The following is a 25,761-nucleotide window of genomic DNA, read 5'->3' as shown; positions in this document are numbered from 1 at the left end:
GTGTGTGTGTGTGTGTGTGTGTGTGTGTAACTCTGCTCTGATTATCCACTGTTGGCACATAGAGAAGATCCCAGAGGCAAAAATTACAGGACTGTCAAGGTTCTTGCCTCAGTTTCTTCATCTCGCCAACAGGGTAATGTCTGACCATCCCTGGGTTGACCCAGGATAAGAGAAACATCAAAACTAGAGTGTTCTAGGAGCCTGGCCAGTCAGGGAGGAAAGATGCTGTAAACTCAAACCATTTCACATTGTTAAAGGAACAAACACCCACAACCACTTGGTGAGGCTTTAGGGTTACGTTTGGGTTCCATCGCTCTGTGGCTCAGAGCCAGTGGCCTTGCCTCTCTGTGCAAACAAGAATAAGGATACAGTCTCTCTTCTGCGTGGTTGAGAGGATCAGACATACCAGTAATGGTTGGCTCGGGTTGTTCTTCCCAAGGTGCAGGCATCCCAGGAGCCTTGCTCTTTACAGGATTGAAGGTTGAGAGTTAATATCCCTCTTTTGATGCAGCCGCTCAAAGCTTTGGAGTCCTCCTGGGCACCCGAGCTAATGGGAAGGAGGGTCGGAGGTGGAGGGACAGGTGAGGAACAAGTGTGCCTGCTTTCTGAGAGAAGGATGTGGGCCCTTGGATAACACAAGGCACTTCCCACACGGAGAAGCTGGTGCCAGCTCAGGTGCCCCTTTTCACGGAGCTGGTCCTGGTCTCAGTCCTGGATGTTTCCCACTCTGGTAGGGTACTGTCTTGGAGCAGGCTCCCTCCCCATCCAGAGGCTGTGATTTCCAGGCAGGGTGATAACTGAATCACTGGCTTCCCTTCAGGGCGGCCCTGAAGACTGCAGGGTGGCCTGGGGAAGCTCGGAGCACCTGCCAGCTCGGCCTGTTTCGTGGTGGGACTGCTAAGCTTATCCAAGCAGGTCTTAGTACCCTGACAGCTGTTGACGGGGCTTCCCTTTGGGATAGATGTGGAGGTCCCTTCAGTGTTGCTATCTAGGAGGACCTGGGAGATTGGATGTCCCCAAGGCAAGCTTGATGCTGAGTGCTCTAGCTTCCCACCAGCCACACACCTTTGTCTTTCTTTCCCTTTCATTTTCTTTTCTTTCTCTTTCTCCCTCGTTCTCTTTTCTTTCCTTTTTGTTGTGTTTTTTGTTTGGTTATTTGGGTTTTTGTTTTTACACCCCTCTGGCTGTCATGGACACACACACACACACATGCACACACAAGTGTATACATATGCACGGGCGCACAGGGATGCACTCACTCAGAGATCTGCCTACCTCTGCCTCTCCTTGAATGCTGGGATGAAAGGAGTCAGACCCACATTCCACCACAACAAACATCTCCACATCTCCAGCTCCCCATGCCCGTTCTGCCACCCACCGGTTCTCCTCTCCTGGCTGGAGCAGGAGGGCAGGGCGAGTGGGAGCGGGGCGGGTGGCGGAGCATCAGTTTCCCAGCAGCCCCTTCTCCTGCCCGTTTCTGAGAAGTGCCAGGAGGGGGTGGAGTGGGGCTGGCTGACTACCTCTGGAGCAGCGGTGTCCTCAAAGCTGACCCAGTCTTGCCCAGTTGGTGACTCATTCTCTGACCTCCCTGGCTGGGGGGTGGGGGGGAAGGGTTTAAGAGAGAGTCGGTCAAGGTATGAACTTGGAAGAGAAGGGCTTTTGAGCAAGGGGCTGCTATTTGGAGGCCAGAGCTCCCAGGTTCCGTCACAAACAGAAGCGGGAGTGAGTGCATATGGGTCAGGGTCTCCATCTAGGGCCTTTGCAGAAACGCACTGATACCGTGTCCCTTAGTTCCTTGCAGTTTATATTCTCTCCCTCCACCTCTGCCCTATGTCTCTGCCTCCCCTCTCTTTAGGGCTATTTTTTGTTTGTTTTTTTGCCACCCACTCAACTTTCAAGGTGTTACCAGCCAACAGTATTTACTCCCCCACACATCCCCTGCCTAGCCAGACAAATGGACACACAGAACAAAAGGAGTCAAAACCACAGCTGAGCTTTTTTTTTCCCTCATCGTATTTTCTCTTATTTTTTATTTTACAATTTATTTTCTCAAAGCTCAGAAGCACCCCCAGTTCTTCACAGTTTCATCACTCGCTGTCCCCAGTCCCTGTTCGTTTTGAAAGGAATTTCCCCGTCTCACTCGCATTACTTGGGGCTTCCCTACACCAGCACCAGGGAGCTCCCCCCCAACACCCCGTGTTTTTAGTAGTTCTCAGTTAATTGCCTGCAAAAATTCTGTCCCTGGCATGGGAGGATATTCATAATTAAATGCTTTTTTTGGGAAAATATAAACGCAAACATAGTTCAAATATTTCGATCGTACTATCCCTAGGTCAGGTCTATTTGGAATCTTCCCTTGTTCCTCCCTTCTCTCTGGGAAGACCTGAAGACAGCATTTCTACTGCGGCCCTCTGATGGGGGGGGGGTCATTATTTTTCCTGCAAATTGGGCTGAGACCTATTTAATTCGCCATGAAAACCAACCTAATTAGGAATCGAATTCACTCTTCTTCGCGGGCTTGAACAAGCATTCTCTCCTCCCTCCCTCCCTCCCTCCTTCCCAGCCCTGAGGGCTTTCTGAACTCCCTTCCTTTGGAAGTGAGCACCTTCGGCAGCCTCCTACCTGCTCCCAAGTCTTCCTCCCCCCCCCCCCCCTCTCCTTTATAAGCAGTTGAGACACACTCCATTCTGTGAGTCTACCGGGAACATTTTTTTCCATCATAGTCTCCCGGTGGGGAAAAACCATCTCTCGCTGGCCTTCAGCCGAGGCGGTACGTTGTTGGTCTGGATGACGGACGAGACCGAGAAAGTACCATTAGCAGCTGACTGAGTCGGGTTGGTTCTGGCCGGTTGACCCCAGCAGCAGCGGGATCTGAGTCCCCTAGGGCAAGGCAGCAGGAGGGTGCCTGGCTGGTTCCCGTTGCTCTGTGCAGAGAGCAGTTCTTTTACTGCGGTTGGGCTAATGACGGGTCCTGATTTTGTGAACTCGGTGTTTATTTTCCCTCCACCAGTCAGGGGAGGAGTGCAAACTGGGGAAAGACCCTCAGGACAAGATCCCTCCATTCTTCTGGGAAACCAGCTGAGGCTCTCTCCTAATGCACCCCATCTCCACACATACCAGCTGGGCAATGGCCATTCTGGGTTGGGGTTAGAGTAGGTTCCCACCTTTCTTCCCTCCTGCTCTTGCCTTGGGGGGGCAGGGGACCAAGGCACAGGGATACACATCAGCCACTTTCTGGGGGGACCCACTTCAGCACCTTCTGCCCTGGACACCTCCTTTGGACAAGTTCTGAGTACTCAACCCTGGGTACTGGCAGCCTCCACCTTGGGGCCAGGAGGGAAGAAATGAGCAAGGGTGCAGCCCAGGCTGCCTCTGAGGTGAGGTGACCACGTCTGTGGACATGAAAATCCAAGAAGTGTTCTTACACTGGGAGACGTGGATTCAGTCATGCAAAATCCTCAGAGGACACATTAAGAAGGGGTGTTGTTAGATCGAGGCTTAGCCTGAGCCGGTGGCAAGGCCCGCTTCCCACTTCATCTGCCCTGGAAGCCGGTGGAATCTGGTTGATTTTTTCAATGTTCATTTCCAGCGATCACAGGGAAACCAGAGAGCTCCGAAGAGGCCACAGCGGTCAGTTACCCAGGACTGCAGAGACACCCTTCACCCCTGCATGCGTTTGATCTGACTCCACCAGAAGGTCCAGTCGCCAACGCCTAGCTGAGGTCCCAGGCCAGGCCTTACCTCCAACCCCTTCCCTCTTGGCCTCCAATTGAAAGAAGGCCTGCCGGCTCCAACTCAATTAGCACAAAGGCGGCGGCGGGCACCCTGGTCTGTGCCGCAGGGCAGGGAGCGTCCTGGCGGGCAGGTAGAGAGAAGCCCGCTAGCCCCGGGTGTTATCAGCAAGCGGCTTAATCAGGAATTTGAGCTGACTACGTGCGCACCGCCACCCGGGCTCCGCCAGCCGGTTGACGGTGGGAGTGAGACCCGAGAGGCTGGAGCCCCAGGCTTCAAAGCCGCCCGAGGTGCGGCGGCCTTGGGGAGGGGGGCGCCCGGCGACAATCGGCAACCCCGAGCGCCGCCTGGACAGAAGCCGGCGGGCCAGTGGGCGCTGGACCATCTTCCCTGCGAAGTAGGTGGCCCTGTATATTTTTGTTCAAGTGGTGTTTACGTTAATGGAAAAGGGATGGGGTTACAAACAGCCTACAATCGGAGTCAGGGGCCACTGGGGATTCCACACTGAAAGGGCTTTCACTTTGCCTGGAGAGACTTAGCGGGAACCCGCCCAGCATGGGGTGGTGCTGCAGGAACCCCCCCACTCCAACTCGTGTATCCCGTCTGGCTCTCCCGACTAGAAAACCCTACTGCCCCAGGCGGCAGTGCAATTGGGTTTACAGAGGAGAAAGGCCTCGTTAAAGACCCAAAGGGCTCTTTCTAAAAGGGCCCTGGGAGGGCCTTCCCTTCCCCTTCTCCTTCCCCCCGCCAGGCCAGACTTTCCCTTTCTTTTGTAGCAACAGAATTTGCCAGGAGTTTGACTCGGATTCCTCCCTTCTCCAGAGCAGTGGTCTGTCCAAACACAGACACAGGTCCCCCATCCTAAGACAATCTTTCCCCTCGTTTTTGCCAACAACTGCATCTGTCCTTCTTTCTCCTCCTATTGAAAACAGGGAGAGCAGTCTGCTGGAACAGGCTTCTGTCAGAGGAGAACTCAGAATACAAAATAAAAGTAGGGGAGGTGGGTGGTAGTCCAAGTAGGTAGGAGGCGGGCAGCTGCTTGAACCATGACAAGAGGGCTGACCGACTTTTGGAAAGGTGTTTCCAGTCTCTTTCCAGGATAGCAGCTTGACCTGAAGTCAGACCCACTCAAGGACTGTCCACCCAGCTGACAGTCCACTCTGTCAGCTCAGAGCCTTGTCCGATCTTTTCCTGGAAGACGGTGGACTGGGCAGTTAGGGTTATCTGACACACTTCCGCTGTTGTGCAGACTAGATGGGACCCGGCCTCGGGTGTGTGTGTGTGTGTGTGTGTGTGTGTGTGTGTGTGTGTGTGTGGTTGCTTGAAGGGAGAAGGGGCCCTGTCAACTTCCCACCTAGAGCGCTGAACATCAGGTCAGTTTTGGGGGCATCACAGTCTTCTCATTTAGGGCCTTCTTCCCAACTGTAAAACTTCAGGAGCTTAACATGAGGAAGCTGGGATAAGTGACCCCATAGGAAGTTCCAGCAAGAGCCTGTTCTTGGATGGGGTGTTCTTTCAAGAGGAGAGTTTTGGGTCTGAAAAATATATGTCTGTATTTACTTTTGAGATAGGGTCTTGCTTTACAGCATAACTGGACCTCCCCAGCACTGGCCTTAAACTCACTGGGATTCTCCTGCCTCAGTTTCTGAAAGGCTGGGATGACAGGCCTGATGAACTCTAGGGTTAGGCATCCAGCAGGCTCACACTCTCATGGGAAGCACTTGAGGTCTTGGCTCCTCTGCTCAACCACCTTAGGGCTGAGTGCTGAGCTCCTGGGCACTGGCTGGCCCCTCAGTGTCCCTACCTTTTGTAATGGAGCCAGTGACCCAGCTGGGATTTGATTTTCCCTTCCTTCCTTCCTTCCTTCCTTCCTTCTTGTCTGTTCTTTCTTTCTATCTATCTATCTATCTATCTATCTATCTATCTATCTATCTATCTATTGACAGTTTTTCTCAGTAGTCCTGTTGTCCTGGAACTTGCTCGGTAGGTCAGGTTTGCCTCAAGTGCAGAAGGCATACACCTCTGTGCTGGGCTTTTCTTAATTAGTCACCGAGAGACCTTGGGTGGTGAGGGAGATGCGTGGTTGTACTGGGGCAACAGCAGGCAGCACCTTGACTTTTCCCAGACCCTGATGGTCCTAACCCACCAGAACAGAACAAAGTGTTACTGGCAGCCAGCTGTCTTTCAAAGATGTTCTTCAAACCCCGCGGACTTGTTGACACCCCTTTGACAGGCTTTGCTGCACTGACACTGAGCAGCCTCCAGAGGAATCCAAGCTTGCAGAGAGAAACGCAGAGAGAGGAGTCGAAAGGGAAGCCTCTCTGTGGCTACAGGCCAGCGAGGTTACAACTTCGTGCCCACGTTCCTGCCTGGCTGGGCGCTCAGTGGGCAGGGCACCCATCCATCTCCTGGCTGACTGGTGGGCACAGGTGCAGTCTACATCCTGTCCTGTGTGCCTTCAAATAGTGTGAGTGTGTAGTCTGTCCTGCGAAGTGGCCAGCCTTTCCCTTTGCCCCTGGGGTGCAGGAGCAGGAGGGTTTAAGAGAGTGAGCCCTTCAGGATTAGGGTGGCCCTCATGTTGCCAGTCTGGGGTCTCCGGGGTGGGTCCTGGCTGAGTATCCATGGTCCCAGGCTTTCTCTGTCACTCCACTTTCTCCTAGGCCGGGGACACCAGATGCGAAGTCCTGAATGCGCTGGCAGGGTCCCTTGTGTGCGCCCCAGACATTTCTTCCATCCTGCAATTAAACCCGAGGTCAAATATCTCCTTAACGACGCTATCAGGCCAGAGCCTCATTACGGCGTATATTTAGCCATAAAATAAGGGTTGTATGGAGCAGGGCATGGAAATGACTGCATTCTGGGAATGAATCCTTTTAGCATAAACCAGGGTTGTTATTTACCGCGAGAGCTAAGTACAGGCTGGGCTTTCCAGGCGACCCAGGCAGGAGCAGTCGGCTTCCAGGCTCTTCTGGTATTGCCTGTGCCCACCGCAGGCCTGGCATCTGCCTCTGAGTTGCTGCACTGCTGTGGACCAGGAGCTGGTGTTCTGACAAATGCCCACCAGGCTTGCAGCTGGGACGCATCCTCCGGAGGACTGTACACAAGGGGTGCCAGCAACAATATGGGAATGGATAATAGTCTGCAGGCTGCTGGGCTGCCATGGGTGGGTTTACTCAGCCTCTCTGGGCTGTATAGGGGAGAAGTCAGGCTTTTTCCCAGAACCCTTGAGAGGAGTTAACCCTTGAGGGCTCAGTGAAGGCTGCAGGGCAGGGAAAGACTTCCAGAAGCAGGAAGGTCAGACTGGGGTGCAGCTAGGTGGGAGAGCCTGCCTGAAGTCCTGGGTTGGATCCCATCACAAAAGAGGGGAGAGGTGAGGGGTAGGGGAGGAAAGGGAAGGGAGGAGAGGAGAGAGGGAAGGAGGGGGAAGAGAAAGGGTGAGCTAGAGTAGAGGGTTAACTCTGGGTTGCTGGGAGGAATGAATAAGCAGAGCCAGCAGCAAGGGGCAGAGTAGAACTGGGGACCAGGGGAGAGGGCTGGACTTGGCCTCCCAGGCCAGGCCCCAGGTTCCAGCCTGGGCTGAGCAGAAGAGCTTCCAAGTCACCCCCTTCCAGCCTCCTCTCTCACCCCACCTCCCCATGCCACACCATCCTGGGGACAGGTGGCCCAGGTGGACCCAGAATCTTTGGAACACACTGAAGCCTCTCAGTTTCACTCTGAGGGACCAGGATTGTGTGGGCAGGAACATCCCAAATCCTGTCTCTCAGGAAGTGGCTTGGGTGACCGGCAAGCTACAAATATTTGGACTTATCAAGAGGAGAGGAGGGAGTCCCCAGTCTAAATGTTTGCCCAAGGTCTCTGAGGGGCAGATTAGTCACACACAGACACACGCATGCACGCACACACATGTGTACACGCACGCGCGCGCGTGCACACACACACACACACTCCAGTTATGATATAGAGGAATATAGGCTAGGTCTCCAGCCCAGCTGGCCAGGGTTCAACTTTCAAGACCTTCTCCTTATACTCCATAACCCTGCCTGGAGATCCTAAGTGTCTCACACAGTGGTGTGAGCTGTATTGGCTCGAGGATGGGCCTTCTAGGCCCTGCCTGCCGGGACACACACATATACCACATACATACACACATGTACACAGACACATATGCACACGTGCACATAGTCTCTCGGCCTCCAGAACGCATGCTCCTGCTCTCCCTTCCTTAGTGACCATTCAAAGTCCTAGGTGGGGCTGGGCCTGACCTTCAGCCTTGGGCTGTTGGGGACGGTCTCTCCATGTGAGGTGACAGATTTGCTTCCCACAACTCAGCCTCCATTTCCAGAGCTGTGCTCCCTCCAGCCTCCCCAGCAGGTAGAGTGCCCAAAAGAGGCTTCAGGATAGAGCGCAGGCTTTATGTTCCAAAAGGGATTTTGTTTCTTTGTGCTCTCTTCCCTCTGTGAGTGAGATTTTTGGGAGACTAGCTCAGAGACACTCAGCAGGAACAGGATCAGGCTCTGCTGTGCCTTTCTGGAATTGGATTTGGCCCCATTCTCTTGCCTTTCTAGGATCATCACAGCTGACCCACGGGAGGACATCTGGCCAGTTTGGCTCCTACAGCCGTGTGTCTAGGGTCATCCTTGTGCAGCAATGAGGCTCACAGAGGCTAAATGAGGAGACAGGGATCTGATGAGAACCTGTGGAGGTGGAGGGGTCCCCCCAGGGTGTCACAGTGGGGAGTGGGGTGAGGTGGAGGGACTCCAGGGGCTCACACTAGAGAGTGACGGAGCAGAGTGGGGATCCAGACCAGGGGCTGAGCTGGATGGAGATGAGTCCTCAGGGGTGCTGATGCCCTATATCACGTGACCTTCAGGGGTTGAGTTTGCAGCTCAGTTCACTTCCCACTGGAAGGTGCTGAAGAAGTTGGCTCGGTGTCTGGGTGCTGAGTCCTTAATCTGTGCCTGTCACTGAGGGCTTTCAAGCACCTGGAATCACAGTGTGTGTGTGTGTGTGTGTGGCATGTGTCTGCATGCCCATGTATGAGTCTGCATGCTTTTCCTGCCTGCCAGTGTACATGTGTGTACATATGTGAATGTGTGTATTCTTACCTGTTCTTTTCTTTTACTCCTTCTGAGAAATTAGGGTGTCTGTCCCTCATCCAGACATGCTCGCTGTGTCAGGACCAGCAGTCTCATTTCCATGGAAGCCAGCCCCACCCACAGATACAGGGTGAACCCCAGCCGAGTGAGAGGGGTGGGAATGTGGGCAGGGCAGAAGGGAGCAAGGCAGGCCTGAGCTGGTATGGCTGATGCTGTTCTCAGTGCATGTTGAGAACCACGCTCACCTTGTTATGGTTTGTTACTCTGCAATTAAAAAGGAATAAAATGGTCTTTCTGTTTGTTTGTTTTTTTAAGACAGTGACTCACTATGTAGCTCTCGCTACCCTGGTCTCAATATATAGTCCAGGCTAGCCTTGAATTTACAAAGATCTGTCTGCTTCTGCCTCCCAAGTGCTGGGATTATAGGTGTGTACTACATGGGTAGCCCAAAATTGTCTTCATGAGTTGGTTTCAGATTGGGTGAACTGGGGAGGTGTCTTCCTTCCTTCGTTCCTTCCTTCGTTCCTTCGTTCGTTCATTCCCTCCCTCCCTCCCTCTCTCCCTCCCTCCCTCCCTTCCTTGTCTTCTTCCTCCTCCTTCTTTTGTCTTGAGACAGGGTTTCTCTGTATAGCTCTGACTGTCCTAGAACTAAATCTCTTGACCAGGCTGGCTTCAAACTCAGACATTCACCTTTCTCTGCCTCCTGAGTGCTGGGATTAGAGGCCTGTGCTACTATACCCACCTGGACATATGCCCTCTTTCTACCATGTGGGTTCCAGGGACCAAATGCAGGCCACCAGGCTTGGTATCAAGTACATTTAGCTGCTGAGCCATTTCTCCAGCCTCCACCCCTTTTAAGAGATGGGCTCATGGTGACATTGGAGGGGTCGTTTCAGTGATGAAGGTCTGAGATGGCTGGGACACAGAACACTGTAGAGAAGCAGAACAGTCCCAGAGCTCCCAGAAGGACCAGCTGTGCCTTCACCTTCCAGCCTCTGGCCTCCAGAGCACAGAGAAAATAGACTGTGCTGTCTAAGGCCCCAAATCAGAGACAAATGGAGAAGCTGGTCCCAGGAAGCTGTCTACAACAAAGAATCTAATTTCCATGTATTGTTAAATAAGAGATCCAGTATTGTAAGTCATAGGTGACAGATAAAGTTCACGGGGCTTCTGTTATTGTACGATGATGACGTCAAATGCGATGGTAAAGATAAAAATCCAAAGCTGCATGGGGCCCCTTGGTTTAATGATTTTACTCCGTTAAATAACACATGTGGCCATATCAAACAAGAAAAGTTGCTGTTCTTCAAACCCACTTCAGTGATGAACTTCCCAGCACTGTGGAGACGCCATGAGGCAGAGCTTCGTGGAGGCGGGTCTGTGGGGTTTGGGGTTTTGTTCGGTGGAGGTTTTCCCAGAAATGAGCCCTACCGTAGTGTGCCATCGCCCTGGCTGGGATGGCTAACTCAGTCAGTTCATGCAAATCTTGCCTCTCTAGAGTCTCCTGATGAGTTTGGGGACAGATTACCCTCCTGCAATATGCCTCAGTGCATTTTCTGTTGTGATAAAACACCAGAGGCTTGGCACTTTATAAAAAGAAAAGGTTGATACCAGTGTGTGTGTGTGTGTGTGTGTGTGTGTGTGTGTGTGTGTGTGGGGGGGGGGGGGGGGGTTTTTTTTTTTTTTTTTTTTTTTTTTTTGGTTTTTCGAGACAGGGTTTCTCTGTGTAGCCCTGGCTGTCCTGGCACTCACTTTGTAGACCAGGCTGGCCTTGAATTCAGAAATCCGCCTGCCTCTGCCTCCCGAGTGCTGGGATTAAAGGTGTGCGCCACCACACCCGGCTTGCTTCCTTTTTTTAAAAGACTTATTTATTTTTTATGTATATGAGTACACTGCAGCTGTCTTCAGACACACACTAGAAGAGTGCAGTGGATTCCACTACAGATGGCTGTGAGCCACCATGTGGTTGCTGGGAATTGAACTCAGGACCTCTGGAAGAGCAATCCGTGCTCTTAACTGCTGAGCCACCTCTCCAGTCCCCCCCCCTCACCCCCAGGTTTGCTTCCTATTTCTGTGATAAACACTATGACCAAAAGCAGTTTGGGAAGAAAAGGGGATTATTTGGCTGGTACAGATCCACTTCAAAGTTTATCATTGGGGGAAATCAGGACAGGAGTTCAAAGCAGGAACCTGGAAACAGGAACTGAAGCAGAGACCATGAGGACCAAGCTGTTTACCGGCTTGCTCAGTCTGCTTTCTTGGCTAACTCAGAACCACGAGCCCAGGGAATGGCATCGCCCATAGTGAGCTGGGCCATCCCACATTAATCAAGAAAATAATCCCACACAGACTTGTCTACAGACCAGTGTGATAGAGGCAGTTCCTCAACAGGGGGTTGCCTCTCCCCAGATGATGCCACCTACAGGTTGACAAAAGACTGAAAAACAAAACAAAACAACAACAACAAATTCACCCCTGACCAGCATGAGGTGAGGTGTGGTTAAAGCCCTGGCTGTGCCCTGGTGTGACTAAAGGCATCATAATGACAGTGAGTGGGAGGAATGACAAGGTTAGATCTCAGTTAAGGACCCAGAGGGGCTGTCTCACTGGAGTGTGATGTCCTTTCCTAAGAATTTCCGCTGAATGCCATGCTCCCAGCGACCCAACCACCTTTCCCTAGGACATGCCGATTAAATGTCCTACCACATCCCAGCTCTGCCACATTGAGGATGAAGCCTCCCGCATAGGAACCTGGAGGAAGGGACGTATCAACGCCAGGACCTCATTCTTCCTGTTTACCTAAGGGCAGAGGTCAAGGGTAGAAACAGAATCAAGAAACATTTAAAACAAACATAGTCCAGGCTTTCTGGAGTCTGTAGATCTGCTCACAGGCACATCCATAACACTCACCCCCATAGCCAGTGGCTTCCCGACCTGGCGTCACACAAAGAAGAAAACGACAAGGCAGACCAACAGATGAACAGGATCCAGGGTGACCAGAACCAGACCAGATGTCCCATGATGACATCACAGGAGGGACCGACATTGTGGGAATGGTGCTTGAAGATGATGGTGACACTTTCTGGGAAGACCTTCCCAGATCTGCAGAGGTACGGAACCGAGGTAAGGAACCAGTGGTTACCTAGCATGGGGTGCTGGTCCTCAAAGGAGGGGGCCGTGGACCCCATCACTTTACACAGAAACACCCACTTCTCACCTGTCCAGGCACCCACAATTCCAAGAGCAAAGTGAAGGCTTGCTCGTGTCCTGGTGAAGGCTTAGTGCCTGCTTCTGTACACTGTGCAGAGAGGGATTGTGGTGGGGGTGGGGAGACACTGGAGGGAGATGAACAACTCAGCCGGCCCACCAGCAGTGATACTTGTCAGATAGCCACAGCCAGACTCTGACACAGGTGCCAATACTCTGCCTTTCGGTGCTTTCCCCCAGTCCTGGAAATCCTAGTTTTTCTTTATATCTGGTTGCCTTCTTTACTTAAAGCCAGAGGGCTGGAGGGTCACCACATCTACCAAATGCCTTGGGAGCAATGAGGTCTTGATTGCAGCCGGATCAGAGATGCAAGGTTACCGTCCATCTGCCCTGCAGGTCCATTTGGGGTACTAAGCAGGCCAGTGTCGGCCATCATGCCTGGCCTGAGACTCTTCAACCAGTGCACTCAGATGTGTTGTTAATTAGAGTTTGTGTTGACATCCTCCAGGTCCAAATTTGCATGGTGAGTCCCAACCTCCACCACTGGTCTTTGTGCCCTCCTGGTAGAGCTGTGCCCTGCCTGTGTGGTTATAATGGGGCCATCACATGTGTGTAGAGGATGAAGACGGCCACAGTGACATGCCGGACATTTATTATGCATCAGTAGTCTCCATTCACTGTAAGTATTAACTTCCTTATGTATACCCTGGGCTGTAGTTACACATATTGCTTAGATATGAGAAACTGAGGTCCCCGATATAGGAACTCACTGAGAGTCACACAGCCATTACGTGGAGAAGCGGCAGTCAGACAGGTGATTCTCTATGGCATCTCAGGATGTCACTGCTCTGTGTCACGCTGTGCTGGCAGCCCAGGGAGTGTCTGCAAACCTTCAAGCAGGAGCAGGATGCAGATCTTCTTACTCGGAGGAGAGTTTGGTCTCAGGGTCCCCTCTCTGGAACGTTTTGAGAAGTCACTCCTGTTGCACACTCAGGAGAATCGTGGAAAGAATTTCCTGAATGCCAGCTTTGTTTATTCCAATCAGCTGTAGGTTGGCTTCAGGCTTACCCAAAGCCAGCACAAAAACCCAAACTTTCTTCCTGCTGGATTCAACACAAATCAGCCCTCAGCTGAGTCTTGGGCCTGAGTGACATCTTTGGGGAGGGGGCAATGCTGGGGCAAGGTAGGAGTTCTAGAGAAATTAACTGTGCAGTCCCACGGTGAGAGTGTGGTCTGTCCCCAGGTAGCACCTGTAAGCAGTAGTGTGGATAAAGTTTCTGTGATTGACGCTTCAGCGAGGAGAAGAGATCTGTTCCCACCCCAGAACATCCAGAATTCAATCAGCCTTCCCAAACACGCAGAGCTTTCCTTTCAAATCACAGGGAGAACTGCCCTGCCTGGCTTGCCAGGCTGGGCTTTTCTTCTGGGTACCTTGTTTCCAGTGGCTCGCCAGAGTGTGGCCATAGCCCAGTCCAACTTTGCAGCATCCGGGGAGGATGGCCCTGAATTCCTGTGTTCCACCCTGCTGGCTTTCTCCAGGCACAGGCTGGGTCTCCTTGGGGAGAGAGTCTGTGCTGCAGATCAGTCTGGGAAACGTGAGTCTCCGGCAGAATTCAGCGCTGGGGAAACCGCTGCGAAATTACTCCCTTCCTTCTCTGGAAGCCAGTGGACAAGAGGGCATTGTGTGGGGTCAGAGCCCTCCTGTCACAAAGGGGCCTTTCAGAGGAGCTGATGGGGTGGGCGGGACCCCAGCCGCCTGCGCTTCTGGGCACATGCCCTGTCTCCCATGTGCACATGTGTAGGCATGTACACGTGTGCATGTATGTGCACGTGTGTGGATGTGTGTGCATGTGTATATGTATGTGCATAAGTATGTTCACATGTGTATGCATACGTGTGCATGTGTGTATAAGTGTATGTTCACGTGTGTGTGCATGCGTATGTGTGCAGGTATGCATACATATGTGCATGCGTATACATGTGTGTATATACATGCATATGCAAATGTGTGTGCATATACATTTGTTTGCTGGGGACAGAGAGCTGTGTGTTTGTGTATTCCCTGTAAATGGGTAAAACAGAGCACTAACAAACATCCCTGTTAGGAAGTTATTTCCTTGTAGGAGAAGGACCAGGCATGGGTAGACAGTATGACTGGATCCCTGAAAGGTACAAGTTAGGCTGGCAGCCTCGAGCTCCGGGCTTACATGTGGTGACAGATGATGTGGGGGCAAGAAATGTAGGCCGATGGCCTTGTGGACTCTGGGTCAACCATGTGAGAAGTTGCCCATTCAAATACTCCTGCACCCTGGAAAGGGACAGACACACACCCTCCTGAGAGAGGGAGCGGGGAAGAAGGCAGTGTGGGTAGGTGTCTGGGATGAGAGGAGGCTTGGATCCACCTAAGTGTGAATGCTGTGTGTGCACCTGTGTGTGCATGCGTGTGTGCCTGTGCATGCTCTGGGGAAGCTTCGCTGTGTAATTGCTCTCTGCAGAGCATGGCTGCTGTGTAATTAAGCTGCGTGCTGGCCGCTCCCAGCACAGAAATGATTTTGTGCGCGCTTGGCGATGACTGTGTCCCGTTCCTCCATCAAAAATGCTGCTTCTGTTTCCCACACAAAATGGTTCCCAGACCAGGAGGAAGGCAGCCTTCCCTGCAGCCTTGGCAAGATGGTGGCTTCTGGGAAGGAAAGACGGAGGGAGGGAGAGAAGAGGATGTCTTCAAAGTGCAGTGACTGACATTCTGTGCTTCACCACCCAAGAAAAGTGCATTTTACAACAGGCATCCCTGCTGTCTGGCCCTTTTTGGCTCCACTAGTGAACAGAAATTATTCCAAATATCCAAACCACTCAAGCTCGCTCTCTGTCTCTGTCTGTCTCTCTGTCTCTGTCTCTGTCTGTCTGTCTGTCTGTCTGTCTGTCTGTCTCTCTGTGTATGTACACAGAATATTCTCTCTGGAGCACAGGCTGCCTGGGGACTGGCCCAGAGTGGTGAAGTCCCTTCATGGTCTACCCATGAGGCTACAGAAGCCATCCAGCCATCCAGAAGGGACAAGGAAAGAACATGAAGGGACTGTGGCTGGATTTTTGATAGGAATTTCAGAGCTCCCCAGAGCATTTTTTTTTAAATAGAATTGTTCCATTATGGCTATATGCCTCAGGCAAGCTAATGCAATTCTCTGAGCTGCTTTTTGGGATTAACAGTAACAGAATGATAGCTGCCACCTTTGGTGGCTCCTGTTGTTGGAGTGAGACTTGCTGGGAACCAGTGGGTGGGGTTAGCAGGTGCTGCCTTTCTCATCTACAACAATGTATTTCTTTTTATCTCTCAAGGAGTCTCAACATCAGGGTTAGCACTGCCCCTCCATAAACCCTGTGATCCTCAGGACAGGACCAGGAGGAGGCAGACAGGGTGGCTAGCTCTGGGTCCCTTGTCTATCTTGGACAACTTGATAGTTTATTACAAGGACACACATGCAGATCCTGGCTGTGTTGCCACGAGTGAATCACCTAGCCTATCTGACCTGTGCCTTTTGATGGGTCCCATAGGGCTGTATTACTGGGTAGGTCAGGCTGGCTAGCTAGAATTCCTATTTAGGAGAGGGAAGGAGATTAGAGACTTTGGTGGCTAAAGCATATGCTGCCCGGGGACTCTCAAAGCTTGGCAGCCTGCCCTGATACAGCTGTGTGGATTTGGAAGAGAGCTCCTTTCCCTGATCAGGCTCCTGCTGTCTTCTTCACTCTGTGAGGTAAATATGGGAAGGGAGTGCATTATAGGGGTGTCTGCCAAGAGCCCAGTGTGCATCAGCTGCATTTGTCACCTAGTAGGTAGATATGGATGTTGGGACCGAGGCTTGCCTAAGACCTGAAAGTCAAGGAAGATGGTGGACTCAGCTGTTTTGCCTAAGACCTGAAAGTCAAGGAAGATGGTGGACTCAGCTGTTGAAATAGGTCTTGTTACTTAGACAGGTGCGTTCGTGTGTGTGTGTGTGTGTGTGTGTGTGTGTGTGTAGTTTCTACATTTTATCTCAGTGAATTTATTAACATAACCCGGCTCCCGTGTTTTTCAGGTCAAGTTTTTGTTTGTTTGTTTTAGTTTTGTTGCTCCCGTGTTTTTCAGGTCAAGTTTTTGTTTGTTTGTTTTAGTTTTGTTTTGTTTTCAAGACAGGGTTTCTCTGTGTGGTCTTGGCTGTCCTGGAACTCACTCTGTATTCCAGGCTAGCCCCACACTCATAGCGATTCACTTGCCTCTGTCTCCCACGTGCTGGGCCCAGAGTCAGTCACCACCAGCACCAGGCTATGCAGGATCATTTGAAAGAGACACCTGTAAAGTCTGTAGTGATGGCTCCTCCTTTGTCCTCAGTATCTGTGACTTGTGTGTTACTTTTGTTTCCTTCGGTTTCCTTTTTGGTCATTCGATACAGAGATCCATCCCCTGGATCAACTCTTTCAAAGATACTGCTTTGGGTCTTCATTACTTTTCTGCTTTTTCCCTATTTGCTTATTTTTAATGTTTTCTTTGTTACATTTGCTTTTGTTTTCTTGCTTGTTTGTTTGTTTCTTTGCCAGCACATTTGTGTGGCGATCAGAGGAGACCTCTCTATAGAGTTAGTTCCTTCACCATACAGGTTCCAGGGACTGAACCCAGATTATGAGCCTTGATGCCAAGCTCCTGTACCTGCTGAGCCATCTTGCTGGTCCCTTACTCTTTTCTCATCTTTGCTCTCCCTTGGATCTTGTGTTTAACTTGCTTCCTTCTTTTCTTCACTAACACAGGTGCCCACAGCACCCACTTGAAAGTCACTCCTAGCTGACATGGCACCTCAACTGGAATCCTCTATCCAAGGATCTTGTGGACCACATGAGGCTAATTCGAATATGCTCTTCTCTGCGGCTGCTGGTCAGGGATGAGCGCTCTCCCATGTCTGCTTCTGTTAGCCGTGAATGCGTCTGCCTTCTTTTTAAGGAATGAATATATATTCTTTGATGGTTCCATACATGTACACATGTACTGTCTGTTGATTATATTTTATGCCACACCCCTTACTTCCCCATGTCTTCCCCAAATCTCCTCTCTCTCCTCTCTTCTCCCTCCCCTCCATCCTCTTCCTTCTCCTCCTCCTCTTCTTTAAAACCACATCCAGTCCAGTGAGTGTTGCCTGAACACACATGGGTATTGAGCCATCCCAGGGGCTTGGGCAGCCTACCAGCAGCCATCCATACCTTTGGAGAAGCTTGGCTGTCCTTCCTTGGAAGCATCCATTGTCAGGCGATCCTCACCCAGGGATGGGATTTTATGTGCCTCTCCCGTCCATGCTGGATATTGACTGACTCCATCGTGTGTGCATCACCACAGCTGCTGTGAGTTCGTGAATCTGATGCTCACACATCGTGGCCAGAGGACAGCATTTCACGCCCCTCTCCCAGCCTCTAGCTTTGATGTTCTTTCTGCTTCCTCTCCCATGATGTCCCCTGAGCTTCGCAGGGGACAGGTGGCTATAGGTGTCCCGTCAGGGTTGAACACTCATGGTCACTTACTGTTAGCACTTTGATCAAGCCGTGAGTCCCAGCACTAACTACTCCACTGGAAGAAGCTTCCCGAGTAATGCTAATTCATGGATATAAATAGAAATATCGAGAAGAGGGCGATTTGACAGCATGTCCATTTAACCGGTAGTTTCTCCCCTAGGGCCTATGACCTCCGGACCCACAACTTTTGACTAGGTGCATGGTCCTAGACTTGCCTTCTCTCCTATGAAGCAGACCTCAGATCCCGTCAGAAAACAGGTGGCTCCCACAACCACCATGCCTCTATGGCACTGGTAGCAGGGCTTGCTTTGGCTTAGTTCCTTAACTTCCAGCTACCTTGAGATCTTCTAGGCAGCTCCCCTGCAGCCAGAGAACCAGCTATTCAGCTGCGTGTGACAGATGACAATGTCCCTACCCCTACCTGCCTGCCCACCCAGAACTCTGACCTGGTGTCAGCCTCTTGTGCTAAAAGGAGGCATCTACAGCTGCTGGGTGAGTACTCTTGAGTTCCCTGAGGTCAAAATGACGCTCGGGAATGTGCCAGCCTCATGAGTCTGTTGGTCTGTCTCACTCATTCACTCGATTAGCCAAGGGCAGAATCTGAACAGCTCCGGTTATGTAACATGTATATCACTGGGATGTGTACCGAGAGTCCACCTGATGGGACTCAGACTCACCATGGAAACCTGGGTATGGGACTCAGAGTCACCATGGAAACCAGCCTCTGGGTATGCCTGTCAGGAAGCTTCTAGAGTGTGTTCACAGAAGTGGGAAGAGCCACCCTGCGTGTTGGCAGTGCCATCTCTTCGTGATCTGGAGTCCCGGACAGAATGAAAAGGAGCAAGCAAGCTGAGTACCAGCAGTCTCCTCTCTCTGCTTCCTGACAGTGGGTGCCATGTGACCAGCTGTCTCATGTTCCTGCCACTGTGCCTCCCCGCCATGACGGACTGTGCACCCTCACACTGTGAGCCAACTCGAACCCTTCCTTCTTCAAGGACTATGCACCCTCACACTGTGAGCCAACGCGAACCCTTCCTTCTTTAAGGTGCTTTTTGTTACAGCGGTGAGATGATGGCTAATATGCTAAGACACACATGCACAGTGTGCAGGGCTCACGTGGACGACACAATCCCTGCCACATCTCACTTGACTAGCTCTCAGCATCTGCTTCAGCCGCTCTTCTAGGAAACCACTCTTATTCTTCTGGACTCTCTTTTGCTCATAAATTAAAATGCAAATTCTATCACTGACTATGTATAATTAACTCCCTGTCCCGGGTTGGTACATCTGTGTCCTGTCACAGTTGGACTCTGCCCTCACCCCTGGATTATGGGGCTCCAGAAACCCAGATGCCCACCTGGGCTTATGTAGCTATCTGAGCACAGCTGGGGAGGAGTCAGAGCACAGCTGGGAAGGAGTGGGAGCACAGCTGGGGAGGAGTGAGAGCTGGGCAATGCCAGGTGCACCAGAGTCCAGGTTCATGCTGCAGACTTGAAAAGATCTGTGATGAAGAGGAACCGTCTCTGAGAGCAGGAGTAGAGCACTGCTCAGGGTGGGCGAGCCTGAGACCAGAGCCTGGCGCTTTGGGTCTCACTCTTGCAGGGCTCTGTCCTGTACAGCCCTGGCTGTCCTTCGCAGTGAGCGAAGGGTGAAGAGAGCAGCGAGTTTTTTTGGCAGAGGAAAAGACACGGAACGCCCAACCACAGGATTCCCAAAAACAATGCTAAGCATTAATCTTGCTAACATGTTAGATGGCACGCAGGTCTCCGCAGGCTCATTCCTGGGCTAGACACAGTTCCCAAAAGCCATCTGATTCCGCATCCCCCCTGGCCATGTGTGGGTAATGAGCAGATGCATCTGGGCTGGCCCTGGCCTCCCAGCCACGTGGGGCCAGACCTTCCCCAGCTCTGGCCTAGGCCTGCGCCTGCCCATAGGGAATACCTTAGGCATCCTCCTCTGCCTTGTCCTCCTGCCCTTGGTGAAGACTAGGGCAAGTATGCTCAGAGGGGTTCTCCAGCCACAGCCCCACAGTGGCTCCACCTCCCAACCATGCAGTGTCTCATAGGGGACAGGCTAAACGAAGAGGCAGCTAGAGTAACGTCTCTCAGGTCTTGACTCACAGACATCATTTCCATGGTTTTCTTTGAAAGACACATACACACAACCAAACCGATTTTAATTAGAGATTTTGTCTTGTGGTCAGGCGGCCACAAGTGAGGGCAGGGTAGCTTTCATGTGAGGAACATACACAGGACCGAGCCTGTTTCCCATAAAAGGATACTCCCCTCCCCACGCCTCCCCCGCCCAAATGAGAAAAGAGTTTGTTTTGCACAGTTTGGGAATGCTAGGCAAAGCTGTCTTTTGCAAAGTCTGCAGTTGAGGGTCTCCCCACAGCAGCCTCCCTCTGTGGATGTTGGAGTAACTGGGGCATTTGTCAGCCTCCGGTGCCTGCTGGGATCATGCACACAGAGGTTAGACATTCAGTCCTGACTGTAACACAAAAACCAGCCGAGAACCAAGTTAGCACACCCAGGAGCACCCGGACGCTCCCAGGCTTGAGCCAATGAGTACAATGTGATAAGTACTGTAGAATGAGCACCACACCGTGAGCATTGTGCGATGAGCACTGTGCAATCAGTACTAACTATGTGATAAGTACTGAACAGTGACCACCACATGAGCACTGTGGGATGAGCACTTTGTGAGCACTGTGTGATGAGCACTTTGTGATGAGTACTGTGTGATAAGTACTGTAGAAAGAGTACCACACTGTGTGCACTCTGGGATGAACACTGTGCAAGGTGTGATCAGGACTGTACCAGTCTTCACACTCAGAAGGTGGCTTCTCTGTCCTGTGCAGGATGGCATGCATCCTATCAGAGGCTCACACCCTTTGATACAGGACGAGTGTCTCAGGTCGGTTTCATAGAGCAGAGCAGGAACCACCAGGCCCCTCGTAGCCCAGAGCTTCCCACAGGGCGGCACCCTCTCCGTATAGCCAGAGTCTCTTGCACCCACTGTGGCCCCTGGTGGGTTGCAGTGGTCTCCAGGTGAGAACGGCAAAAGAGTAAACAGGGGCTTTGAGAAGGAGGATTCCTCTCTGCTTCACCCGCGGCCCCAGGGCAGTGGCTTTCTCCTGTGTGACACCCTCTTACCCTCTGCCCTCACACACCTTTGTTCAAGATGGCTACTTCAAGTTTCACGCATTGCCTGCCTTTCCAGCCAGGAGGAACTAGGACTGCCTCAAAGGAAGGGCGGGGACTCTGGTCAGCTGATTGCTGTGTTTAGGGGATAAGATGAGCAAATTCTTACCTTAATCTTATTAGCCGTAGCGCAGTCACATGATCTCAGCTATCAGCAAAGGAGGCTGGGAGGCGTGGCTTGACTTCCAGGTGTATGTATACCTGGGTCCAGAGCCTGCTCCCATGTTCCTGTGTGACCCTAGTGTTCACAGCGGAGTCGGGACTGTGGGAGGGTTTTTGTGTGTGTGTGTGTGTTTTTGTTTTTTTTGTTTTTCTAGACAGGGTTTCTCTGTATAGCCCTGGCTATCCTGGAACTCACTTTGTAGACCAGGCTGGCCTCGAACTCAGAAATCCGTCTACCTCTGCCTCCCAAGTGCTGGGATTAAAGGCATGTGCTACCACTGCCCGGCGTGGGAGGGTTTTTGCCACGGGACAAATGTGTGCCTGATGTAGCAAAGGGACTGACACAGTCCTAACTGGGACTCACTGCCCGGTCTCGCGAGTATGATGGGTCGGGTAGAGTGCAGTGACTCCGGAGTCCATATTTTACCATGGCAAGGGTGAGGACATGTGGTCTACAGAGAGAGCTTGCTCTCTTCAGAAGCCAAGAGCTCTCTCCTTTTGCCTAGGTCATTTCACAATTTCACCCCTCAGACACCAGGCTAGCCCTTGCAGAGAATGTCCCAGTTGCTCTGTGCAGTAAGTACTATGAGATAAATACTGAACAATGAGCACCACACAAGAGCAGTGTGCAGTGAGAACTGGAACTACACCCCAACATTCTGACTTCACGTCGGATTCCCCGGAAGGTTCGCCCAGAATGAGCACACAGGTCTCAAGAGTTAAATGTCCTGTTGGCAGGCAGTTGGGCATTTTATTTCCCGGTTCTGTTAGTTCTGTTACCATCTGCAGCAGGGAAGGACCAGATTCAGGGCCCTATCATTTATTTCCTCAAGGGATGGGGCCACTGAGGCGTCTGGGGCTTTTTAGAAAAGAGGCCTCCTGATCCAGGATTCCCACCCTTTGCACACTCCAGCCCTGACTCCAGCCCTGGATGTCTGAGGCTCTGTTTCCACCCATGACAGTGCCCTGGGGCTCTCTCCAGCTTACTTCAGCATAAAGTTACCAAGGAACCTCTGCCAGGAACAGAAACTTCGAGGCTCAAAGAACTGGGTGACCTCAAGAAATTAAGAGACAGCTGGACAGAGGACATTCATGAGCCTGGGTTCCAACTGGGGTGGATATCTGGAAATGGGCTGACTTCTTCCCAGTGTCTGCATCCCAAGAACGTGGCTCTGTAACTCCCAAGTCGGAGGCCAGGGATACAGCTCAGTTGGTCGAGCGCCTAACACAGGAGAAGCCGTGGGTTCCACCCAGGGCATAGACCATATGTGATGGTACACGCCAGTAATCGTAGCACCGGGGAGGTAGAAGCAGGATAAATTTAAGTGTATCCTGGGCTACATAATGAACTTGGGGCTAGCCTGAGCTATACCAAACCCTTTTTTAAAAATGAAATCCCAACTCCAGTGAAAAGCCTGTTCTGAGCCTCTGCATCTTACCGTCATTCCTCCTCAAGAATGTGGTGCTATGCTAGCCACCTTTACCCACCTTTCCTTTGGGGGTTGGTAAGTGTGCTGCGGAGGGAAGGGGTTCACAAGCTTGGTCCTTGCTAACTGTCCCTCCTGCCTGCCTGCCTGCCTGGCCTGATAACCTGGCTGCATTTGGAAATAAATGACACATTTTCCTTACATCTGCTCCAAATTTTCATTTCAGAAATTAGAGCGCTCGGTTCCGTGGTATTACGCGGCGGCACTCCACCAGCCTGGGAGTGCGGAGCTGATTGGACGTCCCACCCAAAGGAGAGACGGTTCAAGCTCTTTCCAGGAAATTGAGTGGAACACCCAAACTGACATCCAATATTAAATATTGTATTTGTGGACTTGTTCAGGAGAGTTCCCTGGCATCCGACATCTGGGAGAGAAACTTGTAAGTGGGGAAACTGAATGCCTTGCTGGAATGAGGCTTCATCAGGGCTGGGAAATTAAATCATCACTGTGCACAGGGCAGGGCCGGCTGCATAGAAAGGTAGGGCTATTAAAATATGATTAGCCCAACCGTATTTTGTCTCAAAAATGTCATACATCATTAAAGTTGAGAAGACTTTGATGCCAGTACCCCTGGCAAGGGCTGTGCCCCGTCAGCAGAATGAACCCCAGAACACTCTCTGCAAATACACAAGCTCACCAAGCAAGGCAGGACCCAGAAAAACCACAGCTGCACCCCCAAATCAAAGCCCTACCACTCACGAGCCTCAAGTGTACCATGCATCAGATTCAGGAAGTGAGGCACAGGGCAGGGCCACCTGCAGAATGCACTCTAGGGACAAGGGTGCAGCCTGGTGGCAGAGAACTTTCTCAGTGTGGGCTGGTCCCTGAGTTCTGTCTCCAGCAACTTAAAACAAACGAAAGTGTTTCTGAAATCAGGGTGATCATGATGACTGGTATTTTAGAGTAGGAGCAAAAATGAAAATGCTAAACCATTATTTGTTGTGACTGGCTAGCTTGTTTGCTGCTGCTGTTGTTGTTATCGTTGTTGTTTTATAAATAAAGTTTTATTAGGCTATGGGCCAGGATCAGGGAGGGGCCAGCTAGGGAGTGTTTTATAAAGTCAGAATCCTATTTTTGTCCTTTCAAAAAATTTTTTGATATTTTATACTTGTTATGGAGTTTTCCAGTTTTATTTTATTTTATTTTATTTTATTTTATTTTTTGTGGCAGGGTCTCATGTAGTAAGGCAGGTCATGTGATTACTGTGTGGCCAAGGATGGCCATGACCTTGAACAGCTCCTTCTACTTCCTCCTTCCAAGTGCTGGAATTAGAGGCATGTGCAAGCATACCAGCTTCATGGCGCTGGGAATGGAACCTGAGCGTGTCATGTGTCCTGGGCAAGCCTCACACTCACTGAGCCATAGACTCCATCCTTAACATTTAGACTTTAATAAAAGTCTTTGCTTTATTAAAAGGACATTCTCTGAGAGATGAGCCTTGTGGCTTTTTCGTCTAAATTTCGGTGTGTGAATCAGACGCCCCCCCCCCCAGCTCACTCCAGTCCCTGCCCTGGCCCAGGAAAAGGTTTTAGGTAATTTTCTCTTCTCAGCAAGGGTCTCCCAGGTCTTCAGCTCTGTCACTGTTAATATGACAACCCTGGCCTGGAACTTGGAGGTCACCCAGAGGTTCCTGTAATCCTAAAACCCCAGTCCATCTGCAGCCTCCCCACCATGGGCACAAACAGCCTCGGAAGCCTCTCTCTCTCTCTCTCTCTCTCTCTCTCTGGTGGTAGAAGGTGTCATTCCATGGGTGGGATGTGGGGTTGGCATCTCTTGGCCAGGTATCTCTAGGCATCAGGCAAGAAGTCCCATGTTTCAGGAGAGAGGCCAGGTGCCTTCCCTGAGACCACCTGCATCAGGCACCTGTGCTTAAGCACCTGGGCATGAGCATCCTAGGTGTGGCAGCTGGGAGGATCTCAGAGCAAAAACCACCAAAGGCAGCTCTTGGCTCCCCCCCCAGGCATAGACAAGGAAACCTGTGGGCTGTGTCACTCAGCAGCTGGCTTTAGGGGACCCCCAAACATCTCCACCCCAGAGCTCTGACACAGGAGCCCGTGTGACTTGAGTGGGTCCTAGAAAGCCTGGAGTGGCTCTAGCAGTGACCTAGGCTGACCCTGAAAGGTGAGGAGGGTGTCGCTGACATGGTGAGCAGCAACCACCGCCCAATCCAGGCTGGAGTTGCCTGGTTGGTGTGAATTCCCCATGTTGCTCAGGCTGGCCTTGGACGTTCTAACTTTGTATCCTCCTGCTTCAGTCTCTGGAGCTGCTGGGTTGACAGGCTTGCAGCCCCTGGCTTAGAGAAGCTGTCCTTAAGAGCTTTGACACTTGGGAGGAGGGGGTCCAACAAAGCAATGTTAGTATGGACATGCCATAGGGAGCTCACTGCTCTCTTTACAATAGCGGTTATCGAATTCAGAGCTTCATACGCACTAAACGAAATCTCTGGCCCCAACCTCCATTCCCTGGAACCCGTTACTTTGCATGCTAATTAAAAGTAACTATAAACAATGATATCAATTCCTGGCCACATCCCATATTTACTGAACAGGAAGTGCTGACAGTGGGGAGTTCATTTTGATCCCTCTCATGGCGTGTGACTCTGACAGCCATGAACAGAGCCACAGAACCGGCTCTCTGACTAGGCTACCTCACCGATACCTGGGAGGAGCTGGTTTGTAAGTAGAATCCCCTGCGTCCCTTCCCTGTGGTTTAAACTCCTGGGGCATACTTGGGCAGTACTGATTCCCAGATGTTCTCAGTGTGAGAACAGAATGCAGAAAGACCCACCATCTTCCTCAGAAGCCCTCCGTACCTCTCATTAGGAGCAGAGGAAGAGGAGTACTGGGGGATGTGGCCCACCCCCACTGGGGCATTAGAAAGTGTCGAGGTTGGAGTGTCATCGAGGAAAGCTGTAGCCAGGGACATGGGATGAGGGACTATGTAAGGCTGGTTTTGCCTCCAACCACTGAGGGCTGGAAAAGGCCCAGTCATAACAGATTTGACCTGCTGCCTGCTGCTGATACAGACCCGAAAACGGCCCAAGAGACCCATAAACTGAACTTGCAGCCCTCGCCTGCCCCTGGTTTGGCTTGGTGGAGGCTGGCATTACTAACATGGTGGGGAGGAGTTGTGGTGACTCATGACCCCTCCTCCCAGAGCTTCCCCTTGATGCCTTTGAATGAAGCCTCTGACATCTGAGTTGCTGCTGAGCTTCCTGGAGCGGGCTTGGGGGGGGCACTCCCATGGTTGCCCCCCACCGAGAGTCTTGGCTCCAAGTTTGTGGGAAATTAGAGGTCAGTGGGTCATTAAAGGGGACTGCTGAGCCAGCATGGGATTTGGTTCAGA

This window comes from Mus caroli, chromosome 8 (genome assembly GCF_900094665.2).
Source record: "Mus caroli chromosome 8, CAROLI_EIJ_v1.1, whole genome shotgun sequence".
Taxonomy (NCBI): domain Eukaryota; kingdom Metazoa; phylum Chordata; class Mammalia; order Rodentia; family Muridae; genus Mus; species Mus caroli.
The sequence above is the reverse complement of the archived record's forward strand: the minus strand, read 5'-3'. Positions refer to the sequence as shown.